Genomic DNA, 21,257 nt, shown 5'->3' on the forward strand with positions numbered 1-21,257 from the left:
GGAGGCAGAGGTTTCAGTGAGCAGAGATCGTGCCATTGCACTCCAACCTGGGTGACAGAGTCTAAGACTCCATCTCAAATAAATAAATAAACACAGTCTGTTAAGATGGGATGAAAGTTATCATAACTGAACTTCCCATGGCTTTTGAGGTTTCCTATGGCCTTCAAAAACTGGTGTGATCTGGCCCCTGGGGTGTCTTCCAGCCACAACCCAGGGCTTATGCGATTTGCTAATTTCGTTTTCCAGGTATGTCAGCCTTCCCTCAGCTCCTAGATGAGCTGTTCCTACCACAGGTCCTTTGCATTTATTGTTTTCCCTGCCTGGAATATTATTCTGCCTCTTCTCATTTAAAGGTCACCTCTTTTAAGAAACCTTCCCCGAGCGCCCTATGCAAGTAGGTCAGCCTCCTCAGTCCCTGTCACCACACTCTGACTATTTCCTGCCATAACATCAATCAGAGCCTTACTTTCTTATTGACTGGTTATTTATTATCTGTTCCCCACACGAGAATGCAAACACCATGAAGACAGGAATCCGATTTGTTTTGCTCTCCTAGACTTTATGTGCCTGGTGCAGAAGTCTACCAGCCAACGACATCTTCCTGATACAGCTGCCTCCGATTTAGAAAAAAGTCATTAATATGATTTAAACAGCAAAGCCAAGACACTTCAATGGATTTCATGCAGAATTATCCACATAACAGAATTTAGGATATTCCCTAAAAGCCACAAACCCTAGCTAGTCTTAAGGTTTGAAATTTTGAGTTCAGTTCTGAAATAGTTGTATTATGGTTAATTCTGCATAATGGCCACTAGAGGGGGCCATGGCCAAATACTATACTCTGAAATTTAAGCTTTTTCAGAGAGAATTTTTTGAAGTTCTGCAGCCCAACCCTACTTCCAGCTTCCCTGACAGATGTCCATCCCACTTCTTTAAAAACAAGCAATATATGATGAAGTCACTACCTCGTGGGACAGACTATTCTTCAGCAGGGCAGCACCATTACTTAGAAAGTCCTCTTTGTCCTTGACCTATCTGTAACTGCCTTGTTCAAAACCATTAAGACGCCAACACCAGGCCAGGAGCAATGGCTCATGCCTGTAGTCCCAGCACTTTGGGAGGCCAAGGTGGGTGGATCACTGGAGGCCAGGAGTTGGAGCCCAGCCTGGCCAACATGGCAAAACCCCATCTCTACTAAAAATACAAAAAAAAAAAAATTAGCCAGGTGTATTGGCCCGAGCCTATGGCCGCAGCTACTTGGGAGGCTGAGGCACAAGAATCGCTTCAGCCTGGGAGATGGAGGTTGCAGTGAGCCAAGATCTCGTCACTGCACTCCAGCCTGTGGGACAGAGGGAGACTGTCTCAAAAATAAAAATAAAAGAAATCAACACTTAGAAGCAGATCTTAAAATGAGGGGGGAAAAGCCAGGCACGGTGGCTCACACCTGTAATCTCAACACTTTGGAAGACTGAGGCGGGCAGATCACTTGAGGCCAGGAGTTCGAGACCAGCCTGGCCAACGTGGTGAAACCCCGTCTCTACTAAAATACACAAATTCCCAGGCGCCTGTAATTCCAGCTACACAGGAGTTTGAGGCAGGAGAATCGCTTGAACCTGGGAGGCGGTGGTTGTAGTGAGCCAAGATTGCACCACTGCACTCCAACCTGGGGGATAGAATGAGACTTCGTATCAGAAAAAGGAAAAGAAAAGAAGAGAAAAAAGAAAATAAACCAACGCTACTTTGGGCTCTAGGCTGAGCCATATTGTCTAGAATATCATTTGGAGTCTTGGCCAGTCTATGCTAGCACGCCTCCCACCCTTCCCATCCTCAGCCACTGTTCCAGATGGAAGGCCCCCGTGTTTTCTCTCCATTGACCCACTGGCCCACTGCTCGCACAGTAAGCCTACCCCCAACATTGTCAGCACCCCTCCCACAGGAAAATGCTTCATTTCTTGCCATGACTGAAAGCTGGCTGTCCTGAAGAAGGTCTGGCTCCCCTGCCTTTGTCTCTGGGAAAGGTGGCAGGTTCTCCCAAGGCCCCAATATTGTAAGCAGGATTGGCATTTGCCCAGCTGCCAGCACTGCTCTCAAGGCATCACTTCTGCTGGGAGATTTGTGTCATTCTGCTGCTCCACCGCCCCTTGTTTATCTACTGGTCAAGCCAGCATAGAAGACTTTGGGTTCTCATGTCGATCCAGTACTACCCTGTTCTATGCGGATAACTTGTCCATTCCCCTCACTCCTTCATTGAGCCCACACCTGGGATCTCACATTGGCCTTCACATGGGCCCTAGTAATTGTGTCTCCAGTTTACTCAGTCCCCACTCCCCATACTATCTCCTGCCTCTCACTAAGCTTCCACTACATTTGCTCCTCACAGCTCAGCCTTCCACTTCTTTTCCTATCCAACCTACACTCCCACTACTATTTTTCTGTCCTCCTTAATATTCTTATCCACTTATCTTTCTTCCCCATTACCCAGTGTCAAAACCCCAACTGTATAAATCCAACCGTTGTTGGATTGTTCCTTTTTGTTGCTCCTACACTAAACACTGCTAGTGAAGATAACAATAGCAAATATTTATTGATAGTTACTTCATGAAAAAGCACTGTTATTATCAGTAGATGATGAATGAGAAAAACAAGGTCGTGAGGGAATTAGTAAATCGCCCTAGGTTACACAGGGAGTAAGCCACACAATCTGGCTTAATCAAATGTATTTAAAGCATGTAAAGGCACGGTGGCCCACACCTGTAATTCCAGAACTTTGGGAGGCCAAAGTGGGCAGATCACTTGAGGCCAGGAGTTCGAGACCAGCCTGGCCAACATGGCAAAACCCCATCACTACTGAAAATTCAAAAATTAGCCAGACATGGTAGCATGCACCTGTAATCCCAGCTACTCGGAAGGCTGAGGCAGGAGAGTCACTTGAACCCAGGAGGTGAAGGCTGCAGTGAGCCTGGGCAACAGAGCAAGACTCCGTCTCAAAAAAAAAAAAAAAAAAAGACATAAATGATGAGAACACACTTAGCAAGCTCGATCTAGTGGACAAATATAGAATACCATCTCCAATAAGTAGACAAGCACACACGCATTTACAAAGATTGACAATGAACTAGGTAAGTAGTACTCAAAATTTCTGGTCTCTGAACCCCTTAACAAATATTATATTTACACACTTAAAATTACTGAGGACTCAATGAGCTGTGTTTATTCGGGTTTTATTTACCAAGATTTATTGTATTAGAAATTAAAATTGAAAGATGTTTTATCTATGAACATATTAAATAAATTTTAAAATAACAATAGGCCAGATGGCTCATGTCTATAATCCCAACACTTTGGGAGGATCATTTGAAGCCAGAAGTTCAAGACCAGCCTGGGAACGTAGCAAGACGCTGTCTCTACAAAAAATAAAAAATATAAAATAAAATAACAATAATTAAAAACCCATTGCATGTTCTCATAAATAACATTTTTGTGGAAAAAAAAAATGCCCTTTTAAAAAAAAGGGGGGGAGGAGGAGAAAATGGCATTGTTTCACATTTTGGCAAATCTTTTTAACATCTGGCTGAATAGAAAAGAGCTGGATTCCGTCTGTTGGGATGTGTTGTTTTGGTTGAAGTCCATAAAGAACACCCAGTCTCACATATGAGAGAAAGAAAAGTAGCCCCCGATGCCCAACCAGGCCTTAGTTCTTCCAGGAGCTGGCCTGGCACATAGCTGGCCTTGGTAGTCTCCTGCTGAACATAATGTCACAGAACATCCACATCAGACAAGGCCACCCTGTGACTGTGATGAACCAAAATAAAAACAGAACCAGGAACTTGTCTGAAATGACCAAACATCCTCCTTTTCCAGTCAATCTGAGTCACTGCTGACAACTACAGCGTGGCTCCACTAAGCCCTTCTCTTCTTCTTTCCTGCAGCTGCTGTGGTGGAGTACCACAGACCTGATGGATTCAAACAGAATATAGCCTCTCTCAGTCCTAAAGTCTAGAAGTCCGAAGTGAAGGGATAGGTGGGGCTGTGCTCCCTCTGAAGGCTCCAGGGAGAATCCTTCCCTGCTGCTTCCAGCTTCCGGTGGCTCCAGGCATTCCTTGGTTGGACAACTTCAATCTCTGCCTCCACCTTCCCATGGTCTTTCTCTGTACCTGTCTCAAATCTCGATTTTCTGTTCCTCTAAGTAATCCAGATAATCCAGAATGATCTCATCTTGAGAACCTTAATCACATCTACAAAGATCCTTTTCCAAATAACCTCACATTTACAGGTTCTGGGGGTTGGGATGTAGACATACTTTTTGGGGGGCCACCATTCAACCCACTATACCTTCCCATAAATAAGATTTTTTAAACCTTTGCAGCCATCACCAAAGGCGGAGCGTCCAAAATGAAGTTCAATCCCTTCATGACTTCTGATCAAAGCAAGAATTGCAAAAGGCATTTCAATGCACCTTCCCACACTCGCAGAAAGATTATGTCTTCCCCTCTTTCCAAAGAGCTGAGACAAAAGTACAACGTTCAAGCCAAGACCATCCAAAAGGATGATGAAGTTCAGGTTGTGCGAGGACACTATAAGGGTCAGCAAATTGGCCAAATAATCCAGGTTTACAGGAAGAAATACGTCATCTACATTGAATGGGTGCAGTGGGAAAAGGCTAACAGCACAGGTGTGCCTGTGGGCATTCACCCAGCAAGGTGGTTATCACTAGGCTGAAACTGGACAAAGACCACAAAAAGATCCTTGAATGGAAAATCACATCTCGCCAAGTAGGAAAGGAAAATGGCAAATACAAGAAAGAAACAATAGAAGATGCAGGAATAAAATAATCTTATTAAGCTTTTATTAAAACTTGAAGTGCGGCCAGGCACGGTGGCTGACATTTGTAATCTCAGCACTTTGAGAAGCTGAGGCGGTGGGATCACAAGGTCAGGAGTTCCAGACCAGCCTGGCCAACATGGTGAAACCCTGCCCTACTGTAAATACAAAAAAGGCCGGGCACGGTGGCTCAAGCCTGTAATCCCAGCATCTCTTTGGGGCCTAGGACGGGCGATCATGAGGTCAGAAATCGAGACTATCCTGGCTAACACGGTGAAACCCTACTCCTACTAAAAAAATGATGCCAAAAAACTAGCCGGGCAGGTGGCGTATTACTGTAGTCTCAGCTACTCGGAGGCTGAGGCAGGAGAATGGCTCAACCCGGAGGCGCAGCTTGCAGTGAGCTGAGATCCGCCACTGCACTCCAGCCTGGCGACAGAGCTGCAGACCCGCCTCTGCAATACACAAAATTAGCCAGACGTGGTGGTGCACCTGTAATCCCAGCTACTTTTCAGGAGGCTGAGGCAGAGAATTGCTTGAACCCAGGAGGCAGAGGTTGCAGTGAGCTGAGATCACGCCATTGCTCTCCAGCCTGCAGCAGAGCAAGACTCTGTCTCAGAAAAAAAAAAAAAGAAAAAACTTGAAGCGAAAAAAAAAGATTACGATACCCAATTATAGAATTATCCCATTTCTTAACAATCCAATCCAAAGTAAAAATCCCATTTTCTTAAATCCGGGTCTCAAAATCACCTAACACAAGCCCAAATCTACAATTATTTTCTTTTTTTTTTTTTTGAGACGGAGTCTTGCTCTGTCCCCTGGCTGGAGTAGTGGCGCTGACTGCTCACTGTACTGGCCCTGGAGCCTTTGCCCAGCCTCAGCTCTTCCAAGTAGCTGGGACTACAGGCACCTGCCATCAAGGCCGTTGATTTTTTGTATTTTTAGTAGAGACGACCACATGGTTCGACCTCTCCTGACCTTGTGGATCTCGCCGCCTCCCAGCTGGATATGAGCCACCGCCCCAGCCACTATTTTCTAAAAACTATCTTTACCAAGGTGCCTCCAACAGTTCCCTTATTATGTATGTTCTCCTTCACTGCAATGACACAAATCCATCTTTTCCAATTACAGCTGTGTTCCCTCAAGTGGTCTTTGTCTGGAAGGCATTAGGCATTGACACATGAAAGGGAGGAAAGTGGTCAGGCTGCAGTGGTCACACCTGCAATCCCAGCACTTTGGGAGGCCGGGTGGTGGTGCATGCCTGGCACAGTTAGGAAAAGGAAGGAGCGGCCAGGAGCAGTGGTTCACGCCTATAATCCCAGTCCTTTGGAGTTGAGGTGGGTGGATCACCTGAGATCAGGAGTTCGGTGATCATGGCCAACATGGTGAAACCCTGCCTCTGGCTAAAAAATACAAAATTAATAGGGTGAGGTGCACGCCTGTAATCCCAGCTACTTGAGAGGCTGAGGCAGAATTGCTTGAACCTGGGAGGTGGAGTTGCAGTGAGCTGAGATCGCATCATTGTACTGCAGCCTGGGCAACAAGAGTGAAACTGCCTAAAATAAACAAACAACAACAACAACAAAAAGGTTATTGAGGACGTTTTTTCTGATACTATGCCAAAATTCAACAAGTTATGATTTTTCTTTTTTTTGTTGTTGTTTTCTTGAGACGGGGTCTCGGACTCCCTCTGTTGCCCAGGCTATAGTACAGTGTTGCAACCTCGGCTCACTGCAACCTCCACCTCCTGGGTTTAAGTGATTCTCCTGCCTCAGCCTCCCAAGTAGCTGGGAATACAGGCATGCACCACCATGCCCAGCTAATTTTTCTATTTTTAGTGGAGACAGGGTTTCACCATGTTAGCCAGGATGGTCTCTATCTCCTGACCTTGTGATCCACCCGCCTCAGCCTCCCAAAGTGCTGGGATTACAGGCATGAGCCACCGCGCCCAGCCAACAAGGGATGATTTCTTAAAGGTTACTTGCAATGTGGAATCTGAAACCACATCAGTAAACATTCCATACTCTATTACATTAAAATTCATGAGTCTAGGCCAGGCACAGTGGCTCATGCCTATAATCCCAGCACTCTGGGAGGCCAAGGCTGGTGGATCACTTGAGGTCAGGAGTTTGAGACCAGCCTGGCCAACATGATGAAACCCCATCTCTACTAAAAATACAAAAAACAAGCAAACAAGCAAACAAAAAATCAGTCTATTTTGCACTTTGGATCATTTGTCCAGGCATAATTTTGAACATCATTCATTGGTCACTTGGGAAATATTGGTTCACTGAATTATGTAGACCTTTTGAATGTTCACACATTTCATTATACATTTTTTAACCACACTTTTTAATATCCCCACCAATCTCATCAGAAAAGTCATTATGCTTTAAAAGATGTCAAATTTACAGAAATGAACATAAGATTGTTTTGTTTTTGTTTTTGTTTTTTTGAGACGGAATCTCCAGCCTGGGCAACAAGAGTGAAACTCCATCTTCAAAAAAAAAGGTTGGGGGGGGGGGCAATTCTAGGTGACATAGCCATTCTAAATGTGTACACAGCAACCAACAGAACTGCAAAATATGTGAAGAAAAACTGATAGAGAGAATATTAGACGAAAATAAGGACGGGTAGAGAGGAATGCAACACTATCATTAACCAACAGGAGCTGTCGACATATATAGAACACTCCACCCAACAACAGCAGAATACACATTCTATTTAGGAGTCCATAGAACATATATCAAGACACACCATAAATGTGCCGTAAAACAAACCTCAAAAAATTTAAAAGAATTGAAATCATACAGTGTGTTTTCAACCACAATGGAATCAATCCAAAAGTATATCAATAAAAGTATATCAATAATACACTTTTCTTCTTTTTTGTTTTTGAGATGGAATCTTGCTCTGTTGCCCAGGCTAGAGTGCAGTGGCGCCATCTTGGCTCACTGCAAGCTCCACTTCCTGGGCTCAAGCAATTTTCCTGCCTCAGTCTCCCAAATAGCTGAGATTACAGGCACCCGCCACCATGCATGGCTAATTTTTGTATTTTTAGTAGAGACAGGGTTTCCCCATGTTGGCCAGGCTGGTCTCAAACTCCTGACTTCAAGTGATCTGCCTGCCTTGGCCTCCCAAAGTGTTGGAATTACAGGCATGAGCCACCATGCCTGGCCCTACATAATCTCTTCTATAAAATAGAAGAAAACGTTTCCTAATTCATTTTATGGAGTTAGTGTTATCCTGATACAAAAACTAGACAAAGGTAGTATGAAAAAGAAAACTACAGACCATTATCTCTCAAGAACTTCGATGTGAAAATTCTCAACAAAACATTAACAAACCTATTCCAGCAATGTATAAAAAAAGTATATACACTATCATCAAGTGGGATTTATTTCAGGTAAGCAAGGCTGGTTCAACATTTTGGACACAGTATAATCCACCATATCAATAAGCTAAAGAAGAAACATTATATGATCAAATTAATTGATGCAGAAAAATCATTAGACAAAATTAAACATTCATTTATGATAAAAATAGGAATAAAGGAAGATTTTCCCAACTTTATAATGAGCATCTGCAGACCTATAGTCGCATTATTCTTCATGGTGAAAGAATGAATGCTTTCCCCCTAAGAGCAAGAACAAAGCGAGATGTCCTTTCTCACTACTCTTATTCAGCACAGTGCTAGAGGTTTTCAATTAATGGTGGTCTTATGTTGATGTATCTTGGATGTGATTGGATGGCCATAGTTAAGATAGAACACTTGGAAATTGTCCAATACAGAGGAACTGCATGTGGTGCATTTAGGGAGCCCATGGAGGGAGAACCTTCCACAGAGCCCACATCTCCCACCATTTGTCTGTTTTAAGGGAATTTGCCTGGAATGCAGGGTGCACCTGTAGCACCTGGAAACCCACAGGCTCCAAGAGCCCCAGGCTGATGTTCAGACTAATGGAAGCAGAGCTGAAATGACTTCCCGCCCCACGGGGTTATTGCAGCCATGATTGTGGCCATATATGGATATACTCATATCCAGCCCCTTAAAGGTAAGTGTTATTACTTTCCAGATTTACTATTTCCTTAATGATATAATATGTAATATATTTCAAAGATGAAACATTCTAGATACCTCAAATCATTTTTAAAATCAGATTAGATTTAAATAAATTTCAAAAATTAACAAATAGGCCAGGTGCAGTGGCTCCCGCCTGTAATCCCAGCACTTCGGGAGGCCAAGGTGGTCAGATCACTTGAGGTCATCTCGTAGCTCCCATAATTACCACGTTGTGGGAGGGACCCAGTGGGACATAATTGAACCATGGGGGTGGGTCTTTCCAGTGCTGTTCTCCTGATAGTGAATAACTCTTATGAGATCTGATGGTTTCAAAAATGGGAGTTTCCCTGCACAAACTCTCTCTTTGCCTGCTGCCATCCATGTAAGATGTGGACTTGCTCCTCCTTGCGTTCCACCATGATTATGAGGCCTCACCAGACATACAGAACTGTAAGGCCATTAAACCTCTTTCTTTTGTAAATTTCCCAGTCTCAGGTATGCCTTTATCAGTGGCATGAAAACAGACAAATACAATAAATTGGTACCAGGAATGGGGCATTGCTGAAAAGATATCCCAAAATTGGCTAGACATAGTGGCTCACACCTGTAATCCCAGCACTTTGGGAAGCCAAGGCAGGCAGATCACCTGAGGTCGGGAGTTCAAGACCAGCCTGACCAACATGGAGAAACACCATCTTTACTACAAATACAAACTTAGCCAGGCGTGGTGGCATATGCCTGTAATCCCAGCTACTTGGGAGGCTGAGACAAGAGAGTCACTTGAACCCAGGAGGCAGAGGTTGTGGTGAGCCGAGATCATGCCATTGCACTCCAGCCTGGGCAACAAGAGCCAAACTTCATCTCAAAAAAAAAAAAAAAAAAAAAGATACCCCAAAATGTGGAAGCAACTTTGGAACTAGGTAACAGGCAGGGGTTGGAACAGTTTGGAGGGCTCAGAAGAAGACAGGAAAATGTTGGAAAGTTTGGAACTTCCTAAAGATTTGTTGACTGGCTTTGGCAAAAATGCTGATAGTGATATGAACAATAAGGTCCAGGCTGAGGTGGTCTCAGATGAAGATGAGGATGGGAACTGGAGCAAAGGTGACTCTAGTTATGTTTTAGCAAAGAGACTGGCAGCATTTTCCCCTGCCCTAGGGATTTGTGAAACTTTGAACTTGAGAGAGATGATTTAGGGTATCTGGAAAAATAAATTTCTAAGCAGCAAAGCATTCAAGAGATGACTTGGGTGCTCTTAAAAGCATTCAGTTTTAAAAGGGAAATAGCATAAAAGTTTGGAAAATTTGCAGTCTGACAATGAGATAAAAAAGAAAAAACATTTTCTGAGGAGAAATTCAAGCTGGCTGCAGAAATTTGCCTAAGTAACGAGGAGCCGAATGTTAATCACCAAGACAATGGGGAAAATGTCTCCAGGGCATATCAGAGGTCTTCACTGCAGGCCCTCCTATCACAGGCCCAGAGGCCTGGGAGAAAATGGTTTCCTGGGCTGGGCCCAGGGTCCCCGTGCTGTGTGCAGCCTAGGGACTTGGTGTCCTGTGTCCCAGCCACTCCAGCCATGACTAAAAGGAGCCAAGGTACAGCTCAGGCTGTTGCTTCTGACAGTGGAAGCCCCAAGCCTTGGCAGATTCCATGTGGTGTTGAGCCTGTGGGTGCACAGAAGTCAAGAATTAAGGTTTGGGAAACTTCACCTTGAGATGTGTGTGCGTGTGTGTGTGTGTGTGTGTGTGTGTGTGTGTATATATATATATATATATATATATATTTTTTTTTTTTTTTTGAGATGGTGTTTCCCTCTTGTTGCCCAGGCTGGATGGAGTGCAATGACTTGATTTCGGCTCACTACAACCTCTGCCTCCCAGGTTCAAGTGATTCTCCTGCCTCAGCCTCCCGAGTAGCTGGGATTACAGGCGTGTGCCACCATGCCCGGCTAATTTTATATTTTTAGTAGAGACGGGGTTTCTCCACGTTGGTCAGGCTGGTCTCAAACTCCCGACCTCAGGTAATCCACCCGCCTTGGCCTCCCAAAGTGCTGGGATTACAGGCGTGAGCCACCACGCCTGGCCTTTTTTTTTTTTAACCTTTGCCTAGATGTCAGAGGATGTATAAGAACGCCTGGGTGCTTAGGCAGAAGTTTGCTGCAGGCGCAGGGCCCTCATGGAGAACCTCTGCTGGGGTAGTGCTAAAGAGAAATGTGGGGTCAGAGTTCCCACACAGAGTCCCTACTGGGGGCACCACCTAGTGGAGCTGTGAGAAGAGGGCCACCATCCTTCAGACCCCAGAATGGTAGATCCACTAACGGCTTGCACCGTGCACCTGGAAAAGCCGCAGACAATGCCAGCCCCTGAAAGCAGCCAGGAGAGGGGCTATACCTGCAAAGCCACAGGGGCGGAGCTGTCCATGGCCGTGGGAGCCCACCTCTTGCATCAGTGTGACCTGGATAGGAGACATGGAGTCAAAGGAGATCATTTTGGAATTTTAAGATTTGCCTGCCAGTCGCGAGCGAATGAGCAAGAGGGTGTTCGACTGCTAGAGCCGAGCGAAGCGATGCCTAAATCAAAGGAACTTGTTTCTTCAAGCTCTTCTGGCAATGATTCTGACAGTGAAGTTGACAAAAAGTTAAAGAGGAAAAAGCAAGTTGCTCCAGAAAAACCTGTAAAAAAGCAAAAGACAGGTGAAACTTCGAGAGCTCTGTCATCTTCTAAACAGAGTAGCAGCAGCAGAGATGATAACATGTTTCAGACTGGGAAAATGAGGTACGTTAGCGTTCGAGATTTTAAAGGCAAAGTGCTAATTGATATTAGAGAATACTGGATGGATCCTAAAGGTGAAATGAAACCAGGGAGAAAAGGTATTTATTTAAATCCAGAACAATGGAGCCAGCTGAAGGAACAGATTTCTGACATTGATGATGCAGTAAGAAAACTAAAATTTGAGCCCTATAAATAAAACCTGTACTGTTCTTAAAAAAAAAAAAAAAAAAAGATTTGCCTGCCCTGCTGGATTTCAGTCTTGCATGGGCCTGTAGCGCCTCTGTTTTGGCTAATTTATTCCATTCAGAATGGCTATATTTACCCAATTCATATACCCCCGTTGTATCTAGGAAGTAACTAACTTGCTTTTGATTTTACAGCCTCATAGGTGGAAGGGACTTGCCTTGTGTCAGATGAGATTTTGTACTGTGGACTTTTGAGTTAATGCTGAAATAAGACTTTAGGGATGGCTGGGTGCAGTGGCTCAAGTCTGTAATCCCAGCACTTTGAGAGGCTGAGGTGGTGGATCACGAGGTCAGGAGATCGAGATCATCCTGGCTAACATGGTGGAACCCCGTCTCTACTAAAAATACAAAAAATGAACCAGGTGTGGTGGCGGGTGCCTATAGTCCCAGCTACTCGGGAGGCTGAGGCAGGAGAATGGCATGAACCCAGGAGGTGGAGCTTGCAGTGAGCAGAGACCACGCCACTGCACTCCAGTCTGGGAGACAGAGCGAGACTCTGTCAAAAAAAAAAAAAAAAAAGACTTTAGGGGACTGTTGGGAAGGCATGATTGGTTTTGAAATGTGAAGGCATGAGATTTGAGAGGGCCCGGGGCAGAAAGATATGGTTTGGCTCTCTCTCACACCCATAGCTCCCATAATTCCCACGTGTTGTGGCAGGGACCTGGTGGGAGATAATTGAATCACGGGGGCGGGTCTTTCTTGTGCTGTTCTCGTGATACTGAATAAGTCTCACGAGATCTGATGGTTTTAAAAATGGGAGTTTCGGGCCGGGCGCGGTGGCTCAAGCCTGTAATCCCAGCACTTTGGGAGGCCGAGGCGGGCGGATCACGAGGTCAGGAGATCGAGACCATCCTGGATAACATGGTGAAACCCCGTCTCTACTAAAAATACAAAAAACTAGCCGGGCGTGGTGGCGGGCGCCTGTAGTCCCAGCTACTCGGAGGCTGAGGCAGGAGAATGGCCTGAACCTGGGAGGCGGAGCTTGCAGTGAGCCGAGATCGCGCCACTGCACTCCAGCCTGGGTGACACAGCGCGAGACTCCGTCTCAAAAATAAAAAATAAAAAAAATAAAAATAAAAAATAAATAAATGAATAAAAATGGGAGTTTCGCTGCACAGGCTGTTTCTCTTTGCCTGCTGCCATCCAAGTAAGATGTGACTTGCTCCTCCTTGCCTTCTGCCATGATTGTGAGGCCTCTCCAGTCATGTGGAACTATAAGTCCATTAAACCTCTTTCTTTTGTAAATTGCCCAGTCTCAGGTATGTCTTTATCAGCAGCATGAAAACGGACTAATACAGATCAAGGGTTCAAGACCATTCTGGCCAATGTGGTGAAACCCTGTCTCTCCTAAAAAATACAAAATTCAGCCAGGCATGGTGGTGCATGCCTGTAATCCCAGCTACTCAGGAGGTTGAGGCATGAGAATCACTTGAACCTAGGAGGCAGAGGTTGCAATGAGACAAGATTGTATCACTGCACTCCAACCTGGGTGACAGAGCAAGGCTCTACTCAAAATGATAATAATAATAATAATAAATAATTAACAAATAGTCCCCTTGCCTCTCACAAATTAGACAGTACTTCCCAGAATGCCCTGCTGAAGAGTTGTAACAGATAACCCTGTTCCTCCTTAACCTCTCTGTGCTTCATTTGCTCACCTGTAAAATAGTGATCATAGTAGTACCTATCTTGTGGTGATGCAGAGGATTAAAGAAGCTAATAAGGGGGGCCAGGCACAGTGGCTCATGCCTGTAATCCCAGCACTTTGAGAGGCTGAGGTGGGCAGATCGCTTGAAGTCAGGAGTTCGAGACCAGCTTGGCCAACATGGTGAAACCCTGTCTCTACTTAAAAAAAAAAAGACAAAAATTTGCCAGGCACCAGGCATTGTGGCAGGTGCCTGTAATCCCAGCTAGTCAGTTGGCTGAGGCAGGAGAATCGCTTGCACCCAGGAGGCGGAGGTTATAGTGAGCTGAGAGCGCACCACTGCACTCCAGTCTGGGTGACAAAGCAAGACTCCATCTCAAAAAAAAAAAAAAAAAAAAAGCCAATTAGGGTGGAAGCACTTAGAACAGTGTTTGCACATAGTAGGCCTTCAGAAGTGCCCTAGCCTGTGACTTGCAGTTATTAGGGAGATCAGCCTTTCAGCAGGGCATGAAAGAGAAGGCTTTCTACCAATCCCACCCCGAAACCAGAAACAATTTGCCAATAGAGTGTTTGCTCCTCACTATCAAAGACTGATGAAAGGGGGTGTATTAGTCTGTTCTCGTGCTGCTAATAAAGACATACCTGAGACTGGGTAATGTATAAAGGAAAGAGGCTTAATTGACTAGCAGTTAAGGCTGGGTGCAGAGGCTCATGCCCGTAATCCCAACACTTTGGGAGGCCAAGGCAGGTGGATCACCTGAGGTCAGGAGTTCAAGACCAGCGTGAATAATACAGTGAAACCCCGTCTCTACTAAAAACACAAAAATTAGCCAGGCATGGTAGCGGGCACATGTAGTCCTAGCTACTCAGGAAGCTGGGACAGGAAAATTGATTGAACCTGGGAGGCGGAGGTTGCAGTAAGCAGAGATGGCACCACTACACTCCAGCCTGGGTGACAGAGCAAGACTCCATCTCAAAAATAATAATAATAGGCCAGGCGCTGTGGCTCACACCTGTAATCCCAGTACTTTGGGAGGCCGAGGTGGGCGATCACAAGGTCAGGAGTTCGAGACCAGCCTGGCCAACATGGTGAAACCCCATCTCTACTAAAAAATACAAAAATTAGCCGGGTGTGGTGGCGCATGCCTGTAATCCCAGCTACTCGGGAGGCTGAGGCAGGAGAATCACTTGAACCGGGGAGGGGGAGTTGCAGTGAGCCGAGATGGCACCACTGCACTCCAGCCTGGATAACAGAGCAAGACTCTGTTTCAAAAAGAAATAAATAATAATAACTGACTCACAGTTCAGCATGGCTGGCAAGGCCTCAGGAAACTTACAATTATGGTGGAAGGGGAAGCAAATATGTCTTTCTTCACATGGCGGCAGGAGACAAAACAAATGCCCAGCAAAGGGAGAAGCCCCTTATGAAAACACCAGATTTTGTGAGAACTAACTCACTATGGCAAGAACAGGATGGGAGAAACCACCCCCATGATTCAATTACCTCCCAATGGGTCCCTCCCACGACTCACGGAGATTGCGGGAACTACAATTCAAAATGAGATGTGGGTGGAGACACAGCCAAACCATATCAAGGGGTATCGGAAAGAAAGTGAGCCGGAGATCACCCACTGGCCTGCAACTGCATCCATCCATGTATCATTTGCTCTGATTTCCATCACCTGCCTGGCCCCCTGAGGCATTTGAGTTTGTGACATATGATATTTTGCTAATCATCTTCATTATGGAATTCTCCCCCACTTCAGCCAGAGAGTAATGGTTTAATGGCTGAGAGAGAGTAATGGTTTAATGGCTGAGAGAGAGCAATCCTGTCAGACGTAAAGGAATAAAGAAAAGACTTTAGCATTTTCCATCACTGTATGATAAGTCACTTATTTAAAGGTTTCATACGTGAAACCTCAAAGCTAAGTGGACACGGGGCTGGGAGTGGATTTTAGGGGTTTTCATAGATACTTTTGTTAGAGTAGACAGCAAGTCAGACATGAGCAGGGTAAGAGAGCCCCCCACACAGACACACACACACACCAGGAATGTCAGGCAACCATCAGGTGATGGTCAGGTGGTGGTTAAACAGTCTCTCTAAAATTGTTCACAGCCAGTACCAGGGACAGGCAGTCTTCCAATAGATAAAAACACCTGAAACTGGTGATCAGCAGCTTCCCGGTAAGATCTTAGGAGTTGGGCAAGTGGGCTCAAGCACAAGCATTAAGAGGCAAAATGACAGAGTTTAACATACGTGGCCACCCTCTAGGGACATTTGACTGGTAAGGGAAGGACACCTCAAGTGAGCATGGGCACGACTCCAGAAAACACATCGTGCGTGCTCACCTCCCAAGTGCTAGCAGGCCGCTGCACATAAGCACAGCCCACCCCAAGGGAAGAATCAGGGGAGAAGGGATGCAAGCCCCCAGAAGTCTGCCAGCATATAAAACCCCAAGTCAACAGGTCAAACCACACACTTGCCTTTCAAGTTGTCTGCCCTCTTCCAAGTGTACTTTTCTTCCTTTCCTTCCTGCTCTAAAGCTTTTTAATAAACTTTCACTCCTTCTCTAAAACTTTTTAATAAACTTTCACTCCTGCTCTAAAACTTGTCTGTCTCTCCTTCTGCCTCTTACCTTTCAGTTACATTCTTTCTTCTAAGGAGCAAGAACTGAGGTTGCTGCAGACCTGTACGGATTTGCCACTGGTAACATATTTTCGTGCTGTGTGACTCGGAGGCTTTCCACTGCTAACATACTTCCCTTACCAGTCTACCATTCCTAGAGGAAGGTCATATAGAAGGTCATATACCAGTTAAACTCCACCACTTTGTCTCTCTTATGTATTTATTTGTATGTATTTGTTATTTATTTATTTATTTATTTTTTGAGACAGTGTCTTGCTTTGTTAACAGCCCAGGCTGGAGTACAGTGGCACAATCTCGGCTCACTGCAACCTCCACCTCCTGGGTTCAAGCAATTCTCCTGCCTCAGCGTCCTGGGTAGCTGGGATTACACTACAGTAGATGCGCCACCACACCCAGCTAATGTTTTTTTGTATTTTTAGTAGAGACAGGGTTTCACCATATTGGCCAGGCTGGTCTTGAACCCCTGACCTTGTGATCCACCCACCTCGGCCTCTGAAAGTGCTGGGATTACAGGCTTGAGCCACTGTGTCCGGCCCATTTTGTCTCTTAATGAGCATGCTTGAGCCCACTTGCCCAACTCCTGAGATCTGACTGGGAAGCTGCTGATCACCAGTTTCAGGTGCTTTTATCTATTGAGAGACTGCCTTTCCCTGGCTCTGGCTGTGACCAATTATTATTTTAGAGATACCATTTAATAACCACCTGACCATCACCTGATGGCTGCCTGACATTCCTAGTGGTGGTTTGAGGAGGGGGACTCTCCTACCCTGCTCATGTCTGACTCGATACCTACTGTGACGCTTAGGGTTATCTGTTGTGCTGGTGTCTTTGGTGTGCCCACTTGATGTTCTCTCCACCTTACCCACCATGCCCTGTGCCCGGGACTACATCAGCAACAGGCTGACTTGCTCTCTGCCTTCGAGTTGGGTTCAGTTAAAGGTGGGGGCCGCTGGTGGGAGATGGAAGAACAAGAGAACAAGGTCAGGGTGCTTGTTTCCTATCAGGGTCACTTCAAACATCTATACTCAGTCAGGTGACCTTGCCCACACAGCTTTCCCTGACTCTGCGTTCCTGTAACCAGTTCCTCTCATGGCCTCTGCAGGCCTAGGAATGGAAACAGAACCTGCTATGACAAGTCTTGAGTGTTGCCCAATCCATTGTGGAGGTAAACCTCACAGCGATAGCTTCGTAGAGTCCCCTTTTAAACTCTCCTTAAATATCTTCATTTAGCAATGCCATCTATTTCCTAGCACTCTACCTGATGAATGTATATGTGCTTTTCACATAACTCCCTTTTGAACCAGCACCTGGGTAAAGTACAACTCTCTGTACCAAGAGCCAAGGTCAATAAGAATAGTAGTTTCAAACATCAGTCTGAAAACTCTCAAGTGTGCAAAAAATACAACTTTTTCTACTTTTCTTTTCCTTTTTTTTTTTTTTTTTTTTTTTTTTTGAGACGGAGTCTCGCTCTGTTGCCCAGGCTGGAATGCAGAGGCACAATCTTGGCATCTTGGCTCACTGCAACCTCTGCCTCCCAGGTTCAAACAATTATCCTGCCTCAGCCTCCCGAGAAGCTGGGACTATAGGTGCACGCCGCCATGCCTGGCTAATCTTTTTGTATTTTAGTAAAAACGGGGTTTCATCATGTTGCCCAGGCTGATCTTGAACCCCTGAGCTAAGGCAAACCGCCCGCTTCGGCCTCCCAAAGTGCTGGAATTACAGGCCTGACCCACCACACCTGGCCCAACTGTTTCTACTTTTTTATACTCCGACTTAATTTCTCTTTCAGCCCCAATCCTCCAGGGTGATAGAAACATAAGTTAAATCAGCACAGGTTGCCCCCTAACAATTAAAATACAATTAATAGCCAGGCGCGGTGGCTCACGCCTGTAATCCCAGCACTTTGGGAGGCCGAGGCAGGCAGATCACCTGAGGTCAGGAATTCGAGACCAGCCTGACCCACATGGAGAAACCCTGTCTCTACTAAAAATAAGCTGGGCATGGTGGCACATGCCTGTAATCCCAGCTGCTTGGGAGACTGAGGCAGGAGAATCACTTGAACCGGGGAGGCAGAGGTTGCGGTGAGCCGAGATCGTGCCATTGCACTCCAGCCTGGGCAACAAGAGTGAAACTCTGTCTCAAAATAAATAAATTAATTAATTAATTAAATTAAATACAATTAATAGGCATAAGAATAGAATGACACACTGGGAACTTAGGAACCAAGAGGAGGGACACCTAACCTAACCTCAAGGGAGAAAAAAAAGAAATGTCAGGGAACTTCCCAGAGAGTGTGATGTGTTTGAGATGAGACAAAACAATGAATCAAGTTAGCCAGACTTGAAAGGAAATGACATGCTAGCGCAGGGAACAGCCTGAGCAAAGTCACAGAGGCAAGAAATAGCACAACGTGTAGGAGACTTAAAATTGGAACAATACAGAGAAAATTAGCATGGCCCCTACACTAAGATGACATGTAAATTCGTGAAGCATTCCAAAGCAAACAAATAATAAAAATATTTTTAAAAAAATAAATTCAGGCCAGGTGCGGTGACTCACACCTGTAATCCCAACACTTAGGGAGGCTGAGATGGGCAGATCACCTGAGGTCGGGAGTTTGAGACCATCCTGACCAACATGGAGAAACCCCATCTCTACTAAAAATACAAAATTAGTGGGGCGTGGCGTCACATGCCTGTAATCTCAGCTACTCCGGAGGCTGAGGCAGGAGAACGGCTTGAACCTGGGAGGGAGAGGTTGTTGCAGTGAGCTGAGATCGCACCACCGCACTCCAGCCTGGGCAACAAGAGTGAAACTCCGTCTCAAAAATAAATAAATAATAAAATAAAATAAATTCAGAGCCGGGAGCGGTGGCTCACACCTGTATTCCCAGCACTTTGGGAGGCCAAGGCAGGTGGATCACTTGAGGCCAGGAGTTCGACAGCAGCCTGGCCAACATGGTGAAACCCCACCTCTACTAAAAAGTACAAAAATTAGCCAGGCATGATGGCACATACCTGTAATCCCAGCTACTCGGGAGAATGAGGCAGGGAGAATTGCTTGAACCCAGGAGGCAGAGGTTGCAGTGAGCCAAGATCGTGCCACTGAACTCCAGTCTGGGCGACAGAACGAGACATTTCTCAAAAAATAAAAATAAATAATAAACAAATAAATAAATAAATAAATTCAGGCTTGGCATGGTGGCTCACGCCTGTAATCCCAGCACTTTGGGAGGCCGAAGTGGGAGGATTACTTGAGGTCAGGAGTTCGAGACCAGCCTGGCCAACATGGCGACACTCCATCTCCACTAAAAATACAAAAATTAGCCAGGTGTGGTGGTGCGCACCTATAATCCCAGCTCCTCAGGAGGCTGAGACACAAGAATCACTTGAACCCAGGAGGCAGAGGTTGCAGTGAGCCGAGATCACACCACTGAACTCCAGCCTAGGCAACAGAGTGAGACTCCAACTCAAAAAAAAAAAAAAAAAATCAATGTTGTGGGAGTATAAGGTTCAAGGCAGGGAGAGGTGAGAGGCAAGGACTCTGTTTATAACAGGGGAAAGACTTTGAACTCTGTGTTATAGGTCAGTGGTCTATAAGGAGGGGTACACACACCCCATGTACAGAAGAAAGTTCACTGGAATACAGGAAGAAAATGTTACAGCTTCTATCTTGTGCTTTAACTTAAAAAAATTGTATGTATGTTTTGTAAGGTGTTTGTCCCCTCCAAAACTTGTGTTAGGATTTAATCCCTGCCGGAGATGGCAGCTCAGGCCTGTTATCCCAGTATTTTGGGAAGCCAAGGCAGGAGGACTGCTTGAGCCTAGGAGTTTAAGAATAGCCTGGGCAACATAGTGAGACTCCATCTTAGAAAAAATAATAAAAAGAAAAAGAAGAAATTTAATCCCCAGTGTGGCAATATTAAGAGATGGACCTTTAAAAGGCGATGACTTACTGGGCTTGATGGCTCACGCCTGTAATCCTAGCACTTTGGGGGCCAAGGTGGGTGGATCACCTGAGGTCAGGAGTTCAAGACCAGCCTGGTCAACACGGCAAAACCTCATCTCTACTAAAAATACAAAAATTAGCCGGGCATGGTGGTACACGCCTGTAATCCAAGCTACTTGGGAGGCTGAGGTGGGAGGATCACTTGAGCCTGGGAGGTGAAGGTTGCAGTGAACCGAGATTGTGCCACTGCACTCCAGCCTGGGTGACAGAGTGAGATCCTGTCTCAAAAAAAAAAAAAAAAAATCACTTTCTTTATAAATTACCCACCTTCAGGTATTCTGTTATAAGCAACATAAAACAGACTAAGATAATATATTAATAATACCCTACTGCAGAAACATAATATATTACTGCATTAGGATATTACTACAGTATATTATTTTATATTACATAATAAACAAATACATTAGGCATATACTAAAATGAGTTAAGCCAGAATCAGCCAATTGACTTTGGTTTTGACCAAGAACTTGCTATAAACATCATTTCTGATGTCCCTGAACCTGGGTAATTCTATGAAAGAGTAGCTTACTATCTTTTTTTTTTTTTTTTCCTTTTTTTGAGACAGATTCTCACTCTGTCGCCCAGGCCAAAGTGCAGTGGCACGACCTCGGCTCACTGCAGCCTCCATCTCCCGGGTTCAGCCAATTCTCCTGCCTCAGCCTTCCGAGCAGCTGGGATTACAGGCGTGAGCCACCACACAGGCTAATTTTTTGTATTTTTTAGTGGAGAAGGGGTTTCTCCATGTTGGCCAGGCTTGTCTCGAACTTGTGACTTCAAGTGATCCACCTGCCTCAGCCTCCCAAAAGTGCTGGGATTACAGGCGTGAACCACCTCAACCCAGCCGTGGCTTACTATCTAATCATGTAACAGGAACAATTATATAAAGTAGGCGTGTGATTTGGTCTCATTATTAGTATTTGAATATTTGTTTTCCAAAATGGTGAATATTCTTCAATGTAATTTGGAGTAAATGTTCTTTCTGTGTTTTTTATTTGTTCATTTGAGATGGAGTCTTGCTCCATAGCCCAGGCTGGAATGCAGCAGTATGATCTCAGCT

The 21,257-nt window shown here is 45.2% G+C and overlaps 1 non-coding gene and 2 pseudogenes across 2 annotated transcripts; all 3 read left to right on the forward strand.

Moving 5' to 3' along the window:
- Positions 1-3,505: 3,505 nt before the first annotated feature.
- LOC108581799 lies at positions 3,506-4,934 on the forward strand (annotated as a pseudogene).
- A 6,357-nt stretch (positions 4,935-11,291) lies between these two features.
- LOC108581823 lies at positions 11,292-11,876 on the forward strand (annotated as a pseudogene). The gene has a single exon (XR_001894600.3). The product of XR_001894600.3 is annotated as an activated RNA polymerase II transcriptional coactivator p15 pseudogene (transcript).
- Positions 11,877-18,590: 6,714 nt separating this feature from the next.
- LOC116270385 lies at positions 18,591-18,693 on the forward strand. The gene has a single exon (XR_004178427.1). It is a non-coding gene; the product is annotated as a U6 spliceosomal RNA (small nuclear RNA).
- The last annotated feature ends 2,564 nt before the right edge of the window (positions 18,694-21,257 follow it).

Source organism: Papio anubis, chromosome 14, assembly GCF_008728515.1.
Source record: "Papio anubis isolate 15944 chromosome 14, Panubis1.0, whole genome shotgun sequence".
In the NCBI taxonomy this organism is placed as follows: domain Eukaryota; kingdom Metazoa; phylum Chordata; class Mammalia; order Primates; family Cercopithecidae; genus Papio; species Papio anubis.